The following is a 20,976-nucleotide window of genomic DNA, read 5'->3' as shown; positions in this document are numbered from 1 at the left end:
CACTAAGCATAAAAGTGTTAACTCCTCCCACTAGCTATACTTCCCCTGCAAGCATCATACTGCTTGCATACAAACAGCTAGCAGGAGCAGCCAGTAGGATACGACAATAATACATAGTACAAAACCATACTCACGAACTGTAACTCATTCCAACCCGTGTGCGACTGCACCGAGAATCCTCCCACTCAGGATATGTTACAGACCCAATACCAGACTGGGTGGGTGCTGTGTCCCCCAATGAACAAGACGAGAAAGAGATTTTACGGTAAGTTCTTACAAAATCTAGTTTTCTCGTCTGTATCATTGGGGGACAGCAAAGACCTTGGGACGTTCTACAGCAGTACCCAAGGGGGCAGGAAAAAATAAGAAGTTGCATGAGTAAGGAGGCAAATCTTCTCTTTAACCTTAATGGATGACTAGTTACCCAGCATACTCCGAACGGAGTGTAAAGAGCCTAAGTGACGGCCACAACCATCTTTTGGAGAAAAAAAAACTCCTGATAAGAAGCTTTCAACCAGGTACCCGTTGTCCAAGTACTGTGAGCCGTAACCCGGCCTGAGAATATAACTGCCTGGTACTGTCACCGTGTACTGCAGTGAGGCAGAGTCCGTGCAAGAAGTCCCCTCGGATTTGCCGAAACTACCATCAGCGTGCCCGCGCGATAAAGATGCTACCTGAGAGAGGTACTCTTGTGTAGTCAGACCGCGCCCACTTGCCACCGGAGCGCTCCTTGGCAGAGGCACTACCGAGAAGGGTGCCCACTGGATACTTCACTGAAGTGGATCCCCATACCAACTGCAGCGGGAGAATATTCGACAGGTCAATAACAACCGTCTCCTGATGATGACCTTTGGTACAGCGTCCAAAACAAGACTGCGGAGCCATCTGTGTCGACACTCCGGGGAGTTGCATGCCTTCCAACATCCGACCTAGTTGTACATCAGCTTCCATAACGTCAGGTTGTCAATATCACCTTGCCAGTCCCGCTGCGAGGGCGTGATCCCTTGTAGTCCCTAACCGCTACTGGTCGAAGAAGCTTGTGACGGAAGGTTCCCGGTTACCTTTTAAGTATCTGAAGGAGTCATCTTTGCAGCTGACTGCCACCGAATGTGGGAGACCCAAGGAGCCCAGGGCTGAACTCTGGTCCCAGGCCGCATAGCTGAAGCGCAGCATTGCTCTAATGCTGCATATCCCTACGGCCCATCCATGTTGTTAGAAACCTGGTTAGCTGTAGATTGAGAAGGACTTGTGTCCAAAGATCCTTTAACCCCATATCCTGTGAATGGCCGCAGCATTCTCCTTAGCATGTGATCTTGAGCTCCCGAAAAAGTGTAGCTTTGGACAGGGACTGACGGATTGGTTAACTAGGGCTGGTCCTGTACCGACATATCCGTGCCACCGCATGAAACCAGTAGACACAGGACGTTGGAAATACAGTACTGGCACACTGGTACGGAAATCTCGCTGGTCCCTTTTGAGGTAACCTAAGTAAAGGGAGGTAACCTAAGTGTAAAGGGACGATCCCCAGGGGTTGCCAACAGTACAAGTATAGAATGTCACACGGTTTCCTGCAAAGCAATAATGCAGGCAGGGCGCGGTTGGGTCACAGCTTGCTCCTGGATCCGTCCAACTTAACTCCGTTGGACGTGTTAACCTCCTTATGCGATCTGTGGTGAATGCTCGAGCAGCTAAATTAGAGACTACTCTGACTTACAGTTCACCTTATGTCCCGCATCTGCCCAGTCACAATATAGGGGAAACGTGGGCTGTTCTGCACCCATCAGGGGGCAGCAGGGTATCATGGCTGTAGGCTATCCACGTCCGAACGTACGCGGCTGAATCACAAAGGCTCACTGGCTGCAGGGCAAAGAGGAGGCGCAATGCGTTTGACGAGTTCCTATGAATAGTACTCTTTCCATCTGGAAGGTACCGCCGGTCTCAGCAGGTTGGAGGACGCCAACAGGCCGTTGACCTTGTTCATAGGACGTATTCTGGGCGTCTCCCCACTGTAGTGAGCGCCCATAATACTTGGCTGTGCTGCAGGAAACCGCCGGCGGCAACAACCGGGTAGCTAGCCGTTAGGACCGGCCCATCCCGGACCGGCATGATGAGTGATGCCTGCAGGGTATTCCCGTGCCGGTACTTCTTCCATAAGGAAGGTACCCCAGGTCCCATCGAGGTCAGAATACAGCTGACCGTCAAATAGAGTCATTGCCTGTGAGCAAGATATTTTCCGCTGGAGGTAAAACTCGAATTGCAGGGACCGCACACATAGCCAGTGACTCTGGTCACCCCCTGTCCACGTGTCATCCTGGTCACGGATACTGCAATATGTTGCCTGCAGGGGAGTGCAGGAGGGTGCAGAGAGCTGCCGCTAGGGAGGTCTCGACCGGGTCCGGACCAGACATGAGGGGATGTGTCCGGAGGATCCCTGAGTAGGAGAGCTCCTTTCAGATGGAAGGTACCACATGTGTCAGCAAGCCTGGAGCATGCTGACTATCAGTTCGAGCCCTTCATAGGACGATATATCCTCCGGCTGAATGGGACTCTCGTAATGTAGCAAGAGCGCACATGGAACGTGGCTCTGGACGCCCCTGGACTCAGACACCGCGGCACGTCTGGCTGCAGGGAACTGCAGGGGGCACCTGGAGAGCCTGACAATAGGGATGGCTCAACCAAGCACATACACGAGGAGCGACGAGTTCGGATAATTCCCTGATCACAGTATTCCTTCCGCAGAGAGGTACCACAGGTCTCAGGAGCCCGGAATAATGCTGACAAGAGTTTGGCACTGTTGTCGCAGATGAGATATTGTACGACTGGGTGTAATCTCGTACGTAGCTCTGGCCGGTCCTGTCTGCGTGTCATCCTGGATTGCAGGAGGAGCACCGGGGAACTACAGTTAGTGAAGACTCAACCCGGTGTGGGGCGGACAGGCAGGGGCGCTGCGTCCAGCGAGTCCCTGTGTAAGTGCTCCTTCTGTATGGAAGGTACTACAGGACTCAGCACGCCCGGGATAGTGCTGACAACCAGTTTGAATACTGCTGTCAGTAGGACGAGATTTTGTCTGTTGGCTGTACTCTCGTGCTGTAGCGAGAGTGCATATAATATGTGGCCCTGACAGATCCGTCCGCATGTCATCCTGGATGCGGACACTGTTGTAGGCTGCAATAACCGGGGGGCTAGTAGGCAGCCAATGTTCAACCCAGGCGGGGCAGACAAGAGGAGCCATGAGTCCAGGGACTCCCTGTATGAGCACTCCTTGGGTATGGAAGGTGCTACAGGACTCAACATGCCTGGGAAATGCTGATAATCGGTTTGAACGCTGTTGTCAGTAAGACGAGATTATCCTTTGCTGGAAGTATGTTGTACTGCAGCGAGAGCACACTTGGCAGTGGCTCTGGTCGTCCCCGTGTCATCCTGGGCAGAGACGTTGCGGTCCGCTTGGCTGCAGGGAACTGCAGGAGAGCAATAGGGGAGCTACCAAGCAAGGCTCAAGCCGGTCTGGAGCACAGTATAGCTGAGTACCCGGTGTGATCTGCACGCTGGCCAGCTGCACCACCAGAGACTGTAGCCGCGTAACGATAGAAAACTGCGGGCGCCTTCTAACTGCGACCGCACCCATGACACGTAGCCGTGCACTGGTCAATCAATGGTCGCATGGCAGCAACATTCAGTGCTTGCAGCAAGAGGAACTGCATCTCCCTGCAAACACCCGTGGCCGCAATTTTACATGGCCGGGGCGTCTTCAAGGAAAAGGGAGGGAGTTCGTGAAGCACGTGATCGTGCTGCCCGCGCGGCAGCGAAGCAATAAATCACAGTGCCCGCACGGCGGGAAAATCACAGTGCCCGCACGGCGGGAAAATCACAGTGCCCGCACGGCGGGAAAATCACAGTGCCCGCACGGCGGGAAAATCACAGTGCCCGCACGGCGGGAAAATCACAGTGCCCGCACGGCGGGAAAATCACAGTGCCCGCACGGCGGGAAAATCACAGTGCCCGCACGGCGGGAAAATCACAGTGCCCGCACGGCGGGAAAATCACAGTGCCCGCACGGCGGGAAAATCACAGTGCCCGCACGGCGGGAAAATCACAGTGCCCGCACGGCGGGAAAATCACAGTGCCCGCACGGCGGGAAAATCACAGTGCCCGCACGGCGGGAAAATCACAGTGCCCGCACGGCGGGAAAATCACAGTGCCCGCACGGCGGGAAAATCACAGTGCCCGCACGGCGGGAAAATCACAGTGCCCGCACGGCAGCACTTGTTCGCATGCCCTGCCGAGGGCAAGCTGTCTCCAGGTGACCAGCCGAGGCAGCCCCATCGCGGGCCTCAAAACGAGCCACAGGCTTCGGCAGTAGATGCATGGCAGAACTAGGCGCGCACACTGCGGCAACACAAATCAGCCACGGGCGGCATTAACCCGCCCCGGGCAGCAAGTACACAAGCCGCGGCCGGCCTATCAGTTAGAGCCGACCCAGCAGCGCCACGGGGGCAGTAACAAATCGCAGCAGGCGAAGCAGCACTGCAGGCGGCACAACTAGCAGCGGAGGGGTTGGCAAAAACAAGCCTGGCGACAACCATTATGGTCTGCACAGCGGCAGACTAACAAAATAAACTCACATACTTACCTCTTGACCAAGATAGGGTCGCTTCCCGGCTCCAGCAGAGCTTCTCCCCACCATCGCCTGCCTTTGATGGGGCAGGGGATGCCGGACCATTAGAAAGAGTGTGGGGGGGGGGGGGGGGCTCTATGGCTGGCGGGTCACAGTGTGCCTCTTTGTCTTCTCAGGGACCCGGCCGACAACAGAGGGTTGGGTTCACCTCTGTTTGCTGTCCTCGGGGGGTTAACGGGGAGAGTCCTGCCTCTCCGTTATTCCCTGGTATTAGTCTCTGTAGGAGAGACAGTCCTGCCTCCTGGACACTAAGCAAAAAACTGAGCTAGCACGATGCTTGCGGGGGGTGGGGGGGTGGGGGGTTGGGCTAGTGGAAGGAGTTAACACTTTCATGCTTAGTGTCGCCTCCTAGTGGCAGAAGCTATACCCAAGGTCTTTGCTGTGTCCCCCAACGGTAACAGACGAGAAATTTAGTTTTTTTTAAACTTTCTTCCGCTATCTTCTGACAGCCATAACAGGATTTTTAGTGACATCATTGAATGACTGATTGGCTAACGCAGCGCTGGCTTTCATTCAAGCCCCGCATCCCGAAAGCAATGCTGTGGCGGCGCGGAGGAGGGAGCGACAGCCTGCAGCAGCACCGCGGGAGGGGCGTATTTTTTTTTTTTTTTGAACACCGTATTCCCGGCGTATACGTCGACAGTTGGGAGGGGGGGGGGGGGGGGCATGGCTTGATAGGCAATCTGCCTTTTAGAAGGTCCCCAGTTGCCATGGCAACTGCACAGAAACCTGCGATCTTATTGCAGGGGGCAGTGTGAGAATCCCCCCCCATCCTTCCCCAACGTTGATCATAGCATTTAAATGCCGCTCTCAGAATTGACGGCAGCATTTAGAAGCTTAACAGCTCCGATGAGCAGTGCGGCTTATCGGAGCTGTTGCTGGTGGGTGTCGGCTGTAAGAAACAGCAGGCACACATGTTGTATGGAGCGGGAACAACCCACGATTCCCCTCCATACCGAACCTGCAGGATGCAACTGTACAGCCTGCAGTTTTAAGGGGTTAAAGAACTCAAAATAAACAAAGAAAAAGAAAATATTTTAAGCTAATACACACTTACCCAACTTGGCCATCACTAAGTTTTTTAATAACTTGGCCAAGGACAAACAAACTGCGGTTGATATTACATCCTTCTTTAAGTCTCACACCCTCTGCGGCGGTCTGGCTTGCTCTTTCACTGCCAGCCAAATCAACAAGATTCTGAAGAGGGGAGAGGCAAGAAAAACGAAATAAAACATTTTAAATGTGTCTAAAAACAGATTAGATTTTTAGACTTTCCAGAAACATCCTTATCATATTAGGTTTAAAAATGGGGATATTACTTACCAGATGAGATACCATAACGGCTCCATCACAGTTCTCTGCATTTCCTGATTCAATCCTCTCACGGCTTTCAATAATCTACTCAGACAAATGTTTGTTAAGACACACTAAAAAAAGAACGACCCCGCCCCCACCAAAAAAAAAATAAAAATACAAAATCACTTACCATTCTGAATATAGCATGAGAGCGGCTGCTGCGATCATTCATTTTTGTCTCTCCGTAATGCCGGTTTTCTGCAACATAGAAGGGAACAGTGAATATTTTGAAACCTACCGAACTGCTTGGAAAGTGATGAATATGGTTAACATAGAATATTCTACTACTCTTCATGGTAAATTCAAAGTCTGCAGTGTTTTACTGCCCACAGACAGGACCATGTGATTTGTATCCCCGTGTGTTTATGAGGGTATCACTGGTGTTCCCAGTTCTTAATATGCAATGGTCATTTAAAAAGGGAGTGTTCCCTAGTATTAGCCCTATAAGTTTAGTTTATGGGCCTGAAGTAACTGACCCGTTGAGTCTGGGGATGTAAAGTTTTATCTTCCCCGGTGTGAGCACTGAAAGCCACCGCTGAATGCATTGAGCAGTGCGCTTTAACTTAAAGGGGTTGTCCCGCGCCGAAACGTTTTTTTTTTTTTTAACCCCCCCCCCCCCCCCCCCCGTTCGGCGCGAGACAACCCCGATGCAGGGGTTAAAAAAACACACCGGGTAGTACTTACCCGAATCCCGGCGTCTTCATACTCACCTGCTGAAGATGGCCGCCGGGATCCTGTCTCTCTGTGGACCGCAGGGCTTCTGTGCGGTCCATTGCCGATTCCAGCCTCCTGATTGGCTGGAATCGGCACGTGACGGGGCGGAGCTACACGGAGCCGGCATTCTGCACGAGCGGCCCCATTGAAGACAGCAGAAGACCCGGACTGCGCAAGCGCGGCTAATTTGGCCATCGGAGGCCGAAAATTAGTCGGCACCATGGAGACGAGGACGCCAGCAACGGAGCAGGTAAGTATAAAACTTTTGATAACTTCTGTATGGCTCATAATTAATGCACAATGTACATTACAAAGTGCATTATTATGGCCATACAGAAGTGTATAGACCCACTTGCTGCTGCGGGACAACCCCTTTAAAGATGGGCGGACTACTTAGCAATGTAATACATTCAGCACTCACAGCCAGGGAGTAAGGTCTAAAACTTACATCCCCGGACCCCACGGCTGACCAACTTTAAGTCCATAAACTTAGCTTATAGGGCTAAAAGTAGATGACAAACTCCCTTTAAAAGCCCACGTACAACATGACGTTCAGTGTTTGGTTAAGATGCACCAAGTAAGAGATAAAAGCCAACTAGCCTGGTCCTGTAGGGGGGATATAAACCTGCATACAAGGGGCAAACCGCTTCTCTACCCAGTGTCAGCCTCATTGTGGAAGGCTCTATACCCATGGTGCCATGCACCGCAATACTAACAAGCAATGAAAGACTTACTCTCGCCTCTTTTGATCCATTGCATAACATGCTCTGGAGTCATGACGAGTTCGTCAGTCAAGTCGGCGACGTATACATTACGCTGCAAAGAAAACAAAAAAAAAAGGTTTTAGCAATTTTATGGACACAACACTAAGTAGACTGGTTTTAACCCCTTAACGCAACAGGACGTAAGCCTATGGATGGTGCGGGATCAGGAGTTACAGATAGCTGGCCTCCCGCTACAACAGCAGGGGTACACAAGGACAATGACTATGTAGATCACGGTATGTAAAGGATTCACATAGGGAGGGCACTCCCTCTGTGTTGTCATCGAACCTCTGCGATGTAATCGTGGAACACATATGGGCTGTCATGGTAACAGGGCGTGAGATACTGGCGTCCTGCTTTCCCATTGCCCATGATTGCTATTACAAGCGATAAGGCATTACAGTACAGAAGTCCTGCAATGCCTTACTAGAACGATCATAGTGGTTAAGCATCAATTCCCCTACAGAGACAGAGTGTAAGAAACAAGAAAAAAAAAGTGTAAAAAACACGTTTAGAAAAAAAACTTTTGCTAATTTTCCCATATTTGTATGAATTTTTTTTCCAAATCTAAGAAAATCCTGCACAACAAACTATGCAAAAAAAGGTGAAATTCTTACAGCTCGTGACCCAAAAGAGGAAAAAAAAAAGAAAAAGGCATGCAACTTTGAATGGAACGATGTAATAATAATTATAGTTTCCAAAAAAAAAGTTTTATTGGGCAAAAGTGGAGAAACCTAAAAGAAATTATATTTTTAGTATCGCAATCGTACTGACCCGCAGAAAAAAAAAATGTAGTGTCATTTATGCTGTGCGATTGCGGCTGTAGAGAAAAGTAGAAATAAAAAACATAATGGCATAATTAATGTTTTCTCGCACTTTTTATAATACATTATATGCACCCAAAAATGCTACCAATAAAAACTATAGTTTGCCATGCAAAAAAACAAGCCCTTATATACGGCCATATCGACAGAAAAATAAAAAAATAATGGCTTTTGAAAAGCGGAGATGAAAATCCCCCGCCAAAAAACAGTCAAAATAGGCCATGTCCCTAAGGAGTTAAATACATCCAAAAGTTTAGCTTCTAGAAGGGTAGGCAAAAGATTTTAAGTTTCCACTTACATTAATATCTTCTCTTACGTCCAAAGGTTTCCTTCGTCGGTCATCACACAGAAGATCTGTGACCGTTTCATTGTAAATTTCCATATAAGAGACACGCAACAAGAACTCTCTAGTAGGGTCCTTAAGAAAGTAAAGATTATATAATGTTACATACATAAAGTCATCAATGCGCTACACTCTGCGCTCTCTAAGGCCCTCTGCACACTAGCATATTTGTGCAGGAGACCTTGGAGCCCTCCAATCCAGACAGCACACAACCAATTATATGCCTACCAGGACATACACCTCAACTGGAGGTGGGCACGGCATAGGGCGAGCACAGGAACGAAAAGGAACAGGGAGGTAAGGTGGAGGACCGCAGCGATAAGGTGCTCAAGGCCCTGATTGGAGGGGAGGAAGAGAAGCCCCTCCCCAGTCCTGGGCAGACATGATAGCCTGAGAGGGTGCCTTTATTTATGGCTTGTGATTAAGAACACTTTAGTCGCTTTGAAATGCAATGGCATCTTACTGTGCTGATGGGAACTGTCATACTTTTATAGAATCGTCACAACTCCTCTTTATTGTAACAAGTGTTGGACTTTTTCTGGTTTTGAGAGGGTCTCTTGCCAGACCTGCATTGCCAATCCAGAAAAAAAGCGCCAGTTAAAAACCGACGAAGGAAGAGATCCGCCTCCCACAGACACCAACCTAAAATCAATTAGCTCGGTGTTTGCAGGAGAAGTATAGCTGGTAGGAGGAGCCAACACTTTTGCTTAGTGTCCACCTCTAGTAGCAGTAGCTGTACACATGGTCCTCAGCCATGTCCCCAATGACATAGGTGGATTTTTGTTTTCTTTTAAAAACCCTCATGGCAGGTCCTATTCCTGTCTGTACTATGGACGTGAAATAGGACATGCCAATGTACATCAATGAGTTGCCTCTACGATCATCGAACAGCACGTGGGCTTTTATCCGTGCGGTGTCTAATGAGAGCTGCACCCAAGCCTCTCGGGTACAACTTTAAACACACCACAAAGTGCATGCAGCCTGAGGGTATATTCTCACGGTGAACTCAATAGATTCCAAAACCTTCAAGCAAGCTATTAGTTTGAATCAATATCCAGCATGGGATTTGAAGTCCGTGTGGGAAGAGGGACGTGGGGAATATGGAGGTAATAGATGTGACTGCTCTTTGGATGCCCCTGTATTGGCCAGAGTGTATAACATAGCAGGTACATAAACCTACCTCCTGAATGATTCTGAACACCTCCTGAATTGCTAGAGAAATGATTCCCGGGTTGTCTTTCGTACCCATCATAGTGAAGGTTTTCCCAGATGACGTCTGCCCGTATGCAAAGATTGTGCCTAATGGTGAAAATAAAGCCTCAAACACAAAGTTCCAACATACTGAAAGTTACTGAAAGTTAACTCATTGCTGGCGAATTCCCAAGACCCTCACCGTTGTACCCCTGGAGAACAGAACGAATGATGGGAACGGCTGCATCTCGGTAAACTTCAGCCGTTGTTTCATGCAACGGAAAGACACGATCTATAAAAGACAGGTACAAATAAAAAGGAAGAAACTTTAAAAAGTTAATACAAGTTTTAAACCAGCTGGCCATGTAGAAAAACCGCACAAAACAGCCTGTAACTCACCTACTGCCGATTCCCGCTGCTCCGGCAGCTGTACGTAGGGGCCATTGTGTCATTTTCCTGCCTAGCCAGCGGCAGTACCCCTAAGGCCGCTCTCACAGGCGGTTTCTAGAGCGTTTAGATCGCCAGCTAAAACCGCTGTACTGAGCCTCCATTACAATACATTAAATGCGCCCCAAAATGATGCCATTAAGAGATACAACTCATCCAGGGAAAAACAACAACGAGCCCCCATACGCCATGTCAACAGAAACATGTTTAAAAGTTCTGGCTCCTGGAATGAGACGGTCATTAGGGTATAAAGTGGGCCCGTCCAAAACCAGTCCTTAATCTTATATGGAAAACGTGAAACCTGTGTTGTACACAAATCCTTAGTTCTGGTCCGATTTGAGTAAAATTTTGCATGAGCGTTCTCCAGCACCAGGCAATGAATACTGGCAGAATAAAAAAAAAAAAAAAAAAACCCTCAGACTTTTGGTAATTTTATTACCAATAGCAACCAATCACAGCGCAGCTTTCATTTCTTACACAGCTGAGGTACCATGAAGGCTGTGCTGTGATTGGTTGCTATGGGCAACACAGATTCTCTTTTGGACATCTTTCCTAACAGTGCGGTGCTGGGCTCATTTTTGTAGCCCACTTTGTAGATTCCAGGACTGCTAATCACAAAATTGCACAGATCTAACCCCTGGTATCACCCAACAGCCGTGCCGAGATATACCCCTAGTATCACCCAACAGCCGCGCCGAGATATACCCCCTAGTATCACCCAACAGCCGCGCCGAGATATACCCCCTAGTATCACCCAACAGCCGCGCCGAGATATACCCCCTAGTATCACCCAACAGCCGCGCCGAGATATACCCCCTAGTATCATAAAACAACGCGCCGAGATATACCCCCTAGTATCACCCAACAGCCGCGCCGAGATATACCCCCTAGTATCATAAAACAACGCGCCGAGATATACCCCCTAGTATCACTCAACAGCCGCGCCGAGATATACCCCCTAGTATCACCCAACAGCCGCGCCGAGATATACCCCCTAGTATCATAAAACAACGCGCCGAGATATACCCCCTAGTATCATAAAACAACGCGCCGAGACATACCCCCTAGTATCATAAAACAACGCGCCGAGATATACCCCCTAGTATCATAAAACAACGCGCCGAGATATACCCCCTAGTATCATAAAACAACGCGCCGAGATATATCCCCTAGTATCATAAAACAACGCGCCGAGATATACCCCCTAGTATCATAAAACAACGCGCCGAGATATACCCCCTAGTATCATAAAACAACGCGCCGAGATATACCCCCTAGTATCATAAAACAACGCGCCGAGATATACCCCCTAGTATCATAAAACAACGCGCCGAGATATACCCCCTAGTATCATAAAACAACGCGCCGAGATATACCCCCTAGTATCATAAAACAACGCGCCGAGATATACCCCCTAGTATCATAAAACAACGCGCCGAGATATACCCCCTAGTATCATAAAACAACGCGCCGAGATATACCCCCTAGTATCATAAAACAACGCGCCGAGATATACCCCCTAGTATCATAAAACAACGCGCCGAGATATACCCCCTAGTATCATAAAACAACGCGCCGAGATATACCCCCTAGTATCATAAAACAACGCGCCGAGATATACCCCCTAGTATCATAAAACAACGCACCGAGATATACCCCCTAGTATCATAAAACAACGCGCCGAGATATACCCCCTAGTATCATAAAACAACGCGCCGAGATATACCCCCTAGTATCATAAAACAACGCGCCGAGATATACCCCCTAGTATCATAAAACAACGCGCCGAGATATACCCCCTAGTATCATAAAACAACGTGCCGAGATATACCCCCTAGTATCATAAAACAACGCGCCGAGATATACCCCCTAGTATCATAAAACAACGCGCCGAGATATACCCCCTAGTATCATAAAACAACGCGCCGAGATATACCCCCTAGTATCATAAAACAACGCGCCGAGATATACCCCCTAGTATCATAAAACAACGCGCCGAGATATATCCCCTAGTATCATAAAACAACGCACCGAGATATACCCCCTAGTATCATAAAACAACGCACTGATATACCCCCTAGTATCATAAAACAACGCACTGATATACCCCCTAGTATCATAAAGCACAGATTTATCCCCTAGTATCATATAACACAGATATATCCCTTAATAACATATTACACACAGTTATATCCCCTAGTATCGTATAACAGCTGCACGGATACATGACCTAGTGTGTTATAAACATATTATAGAGCTTCGCTTCTCATCTGACAGCATCACTTATGTGGGTCGTACACAGTGATTATTAACCCATAACACCATCGGACCCCCAGTTACATCCTGGTTGTGTGGGGTTTATGTGGCGTGGGATCATAAGCCAAATCAGACTCCACAGAAGGCAGGTGCTGGCTGATAGCAATGGACACCGTCCACAACACCTGCGATCAGCGCTGATGTCGCCACGGCTGTTAAAGCTCTAAATACAACCGTCAATTCTGATGGCAGCATCTAAATGCACACATTGTTGTTCGGGGGTCCTGAACCCCCAGCGATGAGATTACAAGGTGCCATCCGGTTACCAAGACTATGGTAGAACACGGCCCATCCATGCCTTATACGGTCAGCTCAAGAAGAATAAAGAGTCCCCAATACATAACCATGTAGCTGACATCTTGTTGCAGCGACTCAATATTAAAGATTTGACCCGCTTTGCTCCAACAGTGGCACAAACTGAGTCGGAGGGCCGACCGCGTTCACCCGCTGCGATCTATCTGCACGCGTACAGCCGCCTCGGAAGCACCAAGTAACCAGATGTAAGGAGTTATGAATGCTTACCGAAAGTGAAAGATCTTGAGCCGTCAACTTGAGATATAACGTTATTGTTGGCCTGCCACAAGACATTTACTTGTTCTCCTTGTTCCCTGCAGGTTAGAGGAGTCGGCGTTAGTGAAGACAGATTTTACTTCTTAAATACTATTTTTCAAGTCTATGAGAGCGCTTGTGGACAGCAGAAAAAAAAAAGTCAGCTTTCCGGCTGCCGTGCAATCTTCAGCAGGTGACCGCGCAGGAGTCAGGGGGTTAAAGGGGTTGTCCCGCGAAAGCAAGTGGGGTTCAGCACTTCTGTATGGCCATATTAATGCACTTTGTAATGTACATCGTGCATTAAATATGTGCCATACAGAAGTTATTCACTCACCTTCCCTGCGCTGGCGTCCCCGTCTCCATGGTGCCGGCTAATTTCAGCGTCTAATCGCCCGATTGGACACGCTTGCGCAGAAGGGTCTTCTCCCTTCTGGTCGGTACGGGCACGAGCGGTGTTCTGGCTCCGCCCCCTTCTACGCGTCATCGCGTAGCTCCACCCCATCACGTGTGCCGATTCCAGCCAATCAGGAGGCTGGAATCGGCAATGGACCGCACAGAGCCCACGATGCACCATGGAAGAAGACCCACGGTGCATCGTGGGTGAAGATCCCGGTGGCCATCTTGGAGGAAAAGAAGGAAGAAGTTGCAGAGAGGGGATTCGGGTAAGTAAAAAAATTTTTTTTTTTTATTTCAACACATCCCTTGGGTTTGTCCTGCGCTGAACGGGGGGCCTATGCAAAAAAAAAACCCGTTTAGGCGCGGGACAACCCCTTTAAGATTAAACAGTCCATCACCGGACTCAGTCAGCTCCCCCAACGGCAGCATAGCTTAGTTTATGGTGCCCTTGGGAGGTACAGGTTCCTTTGAAAGCCACGACAAAGCTGGTTCCTATTAAAGTGAATTATGGAAGTTTTCTTCAAGATTTGTAGAACTGCTGCTCAACTTATTAGTTTTCAAACGTCTTTAAAGGAAACAAACAAAAAAACAACAACAAGAACTACTAACAAAGTACACACAGGGTAAAATGTTACTTATTGACTTTTTGTGATACAACTGTCTTAAAAACAGAAAATGTAGTTTAAAATGTTAACCCTTTACAATCCAATTTTGGATTCAGAGTTTCCTAGAAGGCTTTCTCTTTTTGCCATTACAGAATGACGCCATCTGCTGGATAGAGCCAGTACTGCGGTATTGGACATGCTGGAGAGACAGCTGACAACAGAGGGGCCAGTAATCTACAGTAAGAATACCCTGCCGGACGTCTTTCGACATCGGAGCTGTACAGCCTTCAATCAGAATGTCTTCAGACGTCAGACAGTGGATTGGAAAGGGTTAATTATTCAAAATTCTCTCTAGATTTTTTTCTATTAAACATAAAAGACGCAGCGACAAATATTCACCAGCAGCCAAATAAGCCTCAATCAGTGGGTGAAGTAAAAGCATTCAGAAGTCCCTGCCACATCCAGCCACCCCATCCCTGAGGTGGAGGAGATCTCCCACACCAGTCACCCAAGTCCCATGCATACGCCGTGACCACCTAGATTATAACCTGTCTGTGCTGAAGACCACTGACTGACAGGCATGTCGGCCAGCACTGGCACTGATCGGAGGACCACCCACTATTAGACCCCATCCAGCTGTCATCATCCCGTTCATTTACATAGGGGGATACACAGCCGAGCAGCCAGAATCTTCATACTCACCCAAATGACAAAATCAGCCAACGAATGAGCGTTGGTTAGTCGGCTGACCAGTCCTCCTATTCCACAGCCCGGTGTTCAGGTGAACGGGCATTCGTAGGGACACTTGTGCCTGGTGACCCGCCAGAGTAAGAGGACTTCACTTCCCTCGCACCCCATAATGTAAGCTTACGTCCCAGCAAACCCTGTTGGGCTGCCTTTATCCTGGATACAAGATGTGATACAGGCGGGCATGGAGGCTCTAGTACCCTGTTGTACCACCTCTAGCTTGGGATACAAGATGTGATACGGGCGGGCATGGATGCTCTAGTACCCTGTTGTACCACCTCTAGCTTGGATACAAGATGTGATACGGGCGGGCATGGAGGCTCCAGTACCCTGTTGTACCACCTCTAGCTTGGGATACAAGATGTGATACGGGCGGGCATGGATGCTCTAGTACCCTGTTGTACCACCTCTAGCTTGGATACAAGATGTGATACGGGCGGGCATGGAGGCTCTAGTACCCTGTTGTACCACCTCTAGCTTGTATACAAGATGTGATACAGGTGGGCATGGAGGCTCCAGTACCCTGTTGTACCACCTCTAGCTTGGATACAAGATGTGATACAGGTGGGCATGGAGGCTCCAGTACCCTGTTGTACCACCTCTAGCTTGGATACAAGATGTGATACGGGTGGGCATGGAGGCTCCAGTACCCTGTTGTACCACCTCTAGCTTGGATACAAGATGTGATACGGGCGGGCATGGAGGCTCTAGTACCCTGTTGTACCACCTCTAGCTTGTATACAAGATGTGATACAGGTGGGCATGGAGGCTCCAGTACCTTGTTGTACCGCCTCTAGCTTGGATACAAGATGTGATACAGGCAGGTATGGAGGCTCTAGTACCCTGTTGTACCACCTCTAGCTTGGATACAAGATGTGATACAGGTGGGCATAGAGGCTCTAGTGCCCTGCTGTACCACCTCTAGCTTGGATACAAGATGTGATACGGGCGGGCATAGAGGCTCTAGTGCCCTGCTGTACCATTACTACTGGGGGCCCTGTAGTGGGAGCCGCAATCACCGTTGGAGCCTCGCAGTATATTACACACGTCTCTGTGCCGGAGACATTACCTGTGGATGAGCGGGCGGACCCGCACACACACTTTGACGGCGTCTCCCTCCGCCATGTCCCTGCCGACTCTCCTCCGCCTGCTTCTCTGTCCACCGGCTTCAGCTACAAATTTGAATTTCCCTCGTCCAACACGCAGAAATTGTCAACCTCCTAGTGACGTCACGTAGAGGCGAGGATGGATTGGCTCCTGATTTTTGAAGAAAGATCTGACGACGTAACCGTCACGTGGTCTTGAGGTCACATGGCCGGACTAGAGGGGAGGAGCTTAATACGAATTCCGTTCTATGGAAGGGAAAGAAGAGAAAGATCCTATTATAAGCTGCTGTTGCAGAGGGATCAAGAGGGGAAGGAGGGCAACGGAAGTAGTGTGTGAGGAGGACGAAGCGGTCAACGTTACGACCATATTGAAAAGCAGTAACGGCTCCATCATATATTCCGTAAGGACCTGCTGACGTCAGAAGGTCAGGTGACTTTTCTGCAGTCACATGACTAGCAGCGCTGGGCTTTCCAGCAGATGCATATCGTAGGGGTTATGGGGCATATGATGAGTATCTGGAGGTGAAGGGGGAGCTGTGTGATACTACAGGGGGGATTCCAGGCATGTACAGCCGATGACCTATCCTTTGGTAGATTGTCAGGGGTCTGCCACTCAGGATACCCATTGATCAGCTGATCATCCCCCTATCAGTGCAGCGGGGCCGGACGTCTAGGGGTCAGGGGGGTAAGTGTACTAGCCAGCATCACTCTCATCGCACTGCACCCCTATTGGGCCACTCTCACACTGCGTTGCCAAAACACCGCATTCGGAATCGCAGCGGTTTACAGTGCTTTTTGCACATAGTTTTGAACGCATTCTACTGTGTCTGACAGCGTTTTGTAACGCACCCATGCATTGTGCTGAGGTGCGTTAAAAAGCGCTAAAACGCCTGAAAATAAGCAGCGCTCAAAAATCGTGTCGTTAGAAAGGTGTTGCACTGTGTCCAGCACGGCGCCTGAAACACGCACTAATCACGGTAAGAAGCAGGCTGTGTGAGAGTGGCCTTACACTTCCTGCTTGTCAGGACTAGCCCTCTGGTGCTCGCGCTTATTGTAATGGGCTTGTACACATACCCCCTTAACCCCTGATACCCACATCCGGCTCCGCTGCACAGGCCGGATGATCGCAGGGGATCCCAAGCATTGGATCTCCACCAATCAACTACTGATGAACTACCGAGAGAATAGGTCATTGGTTGTAAAAGCCCAGAATCCCCCTTTAAATACACGTAGGGCTGTGTGATGCTCGTGGGGGCCACAGGAGGCAAATAGTGACGTGTGAATTAAATGTACGTGGGTGAATGAGATGCTTATGGGGGGGCAGCACATAGTGATCGTGTCAACACTTATGAGCACCATAAGTTAAGTTATGGTGCTTGTAGGGCAGGTTTCGAGGAGTCCAGAGATGTCATTTTTATTGCCCCTCATTCCTTGGAAGTCGCAGGGACAACGCAGCACCCATCTCGGCAGGTTGTGCTCTCGCACACAGTGGAGTGTGCACACAGGCTGCAGAGATGAGTCCAACTGCACCGACCTCCACAGGTGCCGGAATGGGGAGCCGGTAAGTCTAAAAAGTACATCTCGGACGTCTCGGGACCCGTCGCAGGAGCGCCATAACTGCAAATGGAGGCTGTGGGATGCCTATGGAGTCCACAGGGGGCGTACGGTGTGTTGGTGCAGCTATTAAGATGTTATGTGGAGGTGCACTGAATGGTGAAATGCTTGTTAGCACTGTGTGGCGGCGCGTGTCTAGGGTGGGGAGCAGGAGACAAATGGGGAGCTGGGGGAGAGGGATTCGAGAGGCACATTGGATATTGTAGAAGTGTAATGGAGTTAATGGTAGAATGCTAGTTAACCATGTGGGGGTGCATGGGAGCACGTGCGGGGGCTTGTGTTCTCCCAACAGTCTACAGAAAAAGAAGTGATGATTCTCACAATATGACAACAAAAACAAAAGCTATAGTAAAACTTTGGTATTGTAATTAAGGGCAAAACTAAAAGTTTAGGAGCCCAGGTGCAAAAGTTCAGCTCAGGACCCCCCCCCCCCCTCTTCCCCTTTCAACCTTTTGCGTAAAAATTTGTTTGTAGCCCCTTAAGACGGGCTAACATGAGCGTATGGTTACTGTAGTGGCCCGAAGTCTATATTTCTGGCCCCTCCATAATTGTCATACATGTCATGTCTTTTGTGTTGATGCACTGTGCAAACTGTCTAGTCTCTTGTTATGTGTATTGCACAGCTGCAGCAAGTGAGAGGTTAATGTCTGAAAGTGGCATGGACATGTTTGGAAAAGTATCAATTTATGTCCTGTCATGTGGTATGTTAGACCCTAAGGCCGCCCTGCACATGGGTGGAAATCCCACGGCGGGATTTCCCGCGGGATTTCCGCCGCTCAAAGCCTGCATAGGAGTGCATTACAATACGCACTCCTATGCAGACGGCCGCGGTTTGGCCGCGCGAAATCTCGCGCGGCAAACAAACCGCGGCATGTCCTATTTTTGTGTGGGGCTCGCAGAGCCTCGCATAGAAACGTCACTCACGCAGCCGCCGGCTCCGGTCTGCGCATGCGCCGGCTGCCCAGCAGCCGGCACATGAAAGAGCCGGGGGCCGCCGGGCGCGGGTGAGTACGCGCTCGTCTCTGCAGGCGCTCGGGTCGGGTCCCGCGGCGAGAATTCTCGCCGCCGGATCCGACCCGCTCGTCTGCAGGCGGCCTAAATGTGAGTGTCTGAGAGCGGGAAAGGGTCTTTGATCATCTTCTACGGTTGATTGTGGAGTAGAGTACCGGCCTGCCACATGGGGGTACCTTCAACCCTCATGTGGTGAAGCGATGGAGGAAGAGGAGAGGTATCCTGAGGCCTTCCATGCCAGGAACCACCTCTGAGGAGCGACTGAAGTGAGGAGTCCGCTGTGCAGTGCTGCTTGCAAATACTAAGTGAGTGACTGTGGAGTGTTCCTACCCCCTTCCAGGAGCGGTACCATACAGATAACATGGACTGTAGGTCCGGTTTCATCCTGTCTCCTCCCTGACCTTACATTCTCTGTCTTTCCTGCACTGGCATGTGTAATGTTGTACTCTGACAAGCTTCCAGTAAAGTTCATTGGTCATTGCCCGTTCCCAGTGACTCAATTATCAAGTTTCAACTGTCTGTGTGGACTCTCTTCATTTAACCGCCGGGTACAAGCTACAGTGAGAAGGAGCGGTGGCGTCACGTGTGACAAATCTACAGTCCACCACACGTATACAGGTAATCGCTGTCTCAGCGTTGCTGGAAGAGGCCCAGCGGTGTCTTGGCCGAGGTTGCGTGCAGCCCTCTGAGGAGGAGTCTGGTAGAGCAACCTTGACAAGTGCCAACTTTACCCCGTGAGCTCCTCAGTGTGGGCCTTGTGTCTAGGTGGCCTCTGGGATGCGGCAGTTACCACGTATTACATATGTGCTATACGTGCGTGTGATATGTGGTAAAATCATAGAAATGTAGAGTTGTAGGGGACCTCCAGGGTCATCTGGTCCAACCCCCTGCTTAATGCAGGATTTACTAAATCATTCCACACAGATACCTGTCCAGACTTTGTTTGAACACTTCCATTGAAGGAGAACTCGCCACCTCCTGTGGTAACCTGTACCACTCATTGATCACCCTCACTGTCAGAAAGTGTTTTCTAATATCTAATCTGTGTCTCCTCCCTTTCAGTTTCATCCCATTGTTTCTAGTCTTTCCTTGTGCAAATGAGAATAGGGCTGATCCCTCTGCAGTGTGACAGCCCTTCAGATATTTGTAAGCTAAACATTCCCAGATCCTTTAGCTGTTCTTCATAGGACATGATTTGCAGACCTCTCACCATCTTGGTAACTCTTCTCTAAACTTGCTCCAGTTTGTCTATGTCTTTTTTAAAGTGGGGTGCCCAGAACTGGACACAGTATTCCAGATGAGGTCTGACTAAGGAAGAGTAGAGGGGGATAATTACCTCACATGATTTAGACTATATGCTTCTCTTAAAGGGGTTGTCCCGTGAAACAAAGTGGGGGTAAGCACTTCTGTATGGCCATATTAATGCACTTTGTAATATACATTGTGCATTAATTATGAGCCATACAGAAGTTATTCACTTACCTGTTCCGTTGCTAGCGTCCTCGTCTCCATGGTGCCGTCTAATCTTCAGCGTCTAATCGCCCAATTAGACGCGCTTGCGCAGTCCGGTCTTCTCCTTTGTTGAATGGGGCCGCTCGTGCCGGAGAGCGGCTCCTCGTAGCTCTGCCCCGTCACGTGTGCCGATTCCAGCCAATCAGGAGGCTGGAATCGGCAATGGACCGCACAGAAGCCCTGCGGTCCACCGAGGGTGAAGATCCCGGCAGCCATCTTCACAAGGTAAGTATGAAGACGCCGGACCGCGGGGATTCGGGTAAGTACTATCTGTTTTTTTTTTTTAATCCCTGCATCGGGTTTGTCTCGCGCCGAACGGGGGGGCCATTGAAAAAAAAAAAAACGTTTCGGCGCGGGACAACCCCTTTAATATGTCCCAGAATTCTGTTTGCCTTTTTGGCTGCTGCATCACATTGTTGACTCATGTTCAGTCTATGATCTATTAGTAATTTACAGGCAATCATATACATTGCCATACGCAGTCCCACTCACATTTGCAAGTAAGAATTGTGTAATGCGCGAGAACAAGAAAATAACGCAGCGTGTCCTGCTTGGCAGCATGTTACGCGTGAGAGAGCCCATTGTTCTCTATGGGTATGTAATCAACGCCGCCCCTATCCAATTACATTGCATATGTGAGGCGTATATATGCGCCATTGCGAAGCGATGGTGCAGGAAATATCACACACCCCCACCCCCAAAAAAACAAAACAGGTGAAGCGTATGTGCAATACGCTGTCATGTGCAGTACAATTTTGCTCTCATACACTGCGATAGGCCGGGTCACCAGCAGCTCCACAGTTGTA

At 49.5% G+C, this 20,976-nt stretch overlaps 1 pseudogene; it reads right to left on the bottom strand.

Annotated features, from left to right (window-relative positions):
• The window catches only part of LOC136572926 (centromere-associated protein E-like), a 48,692-nt pseudogene extending 32,579 nt beyond the window's left edge, over positions 1-16,113 (bottom strand).
• Positions 16,114-20,976: the final 4,863 nt, after the last annotated feature.

This window comes from Eleutherodactylus coqui, chromosome 7 (genome assembly GCF_035609145.1).
Source record: "Eleutherodactylus coqui strain aEleCoq1 chromosome 7, aEleCoq1.hap1, whole genome shotgun sequence".
Classification (NCBI taxonomy): domain Eukaryota; kingdom Metazoa; phylum Chordata; class Amphibia; order Anura; family Eleutherodactylidae; genus Eleutherodactylus; species Eleutherodactylus coqui.
This window is presented reverse-complemented; position numbering and strand designations above follow the sequence as displayed.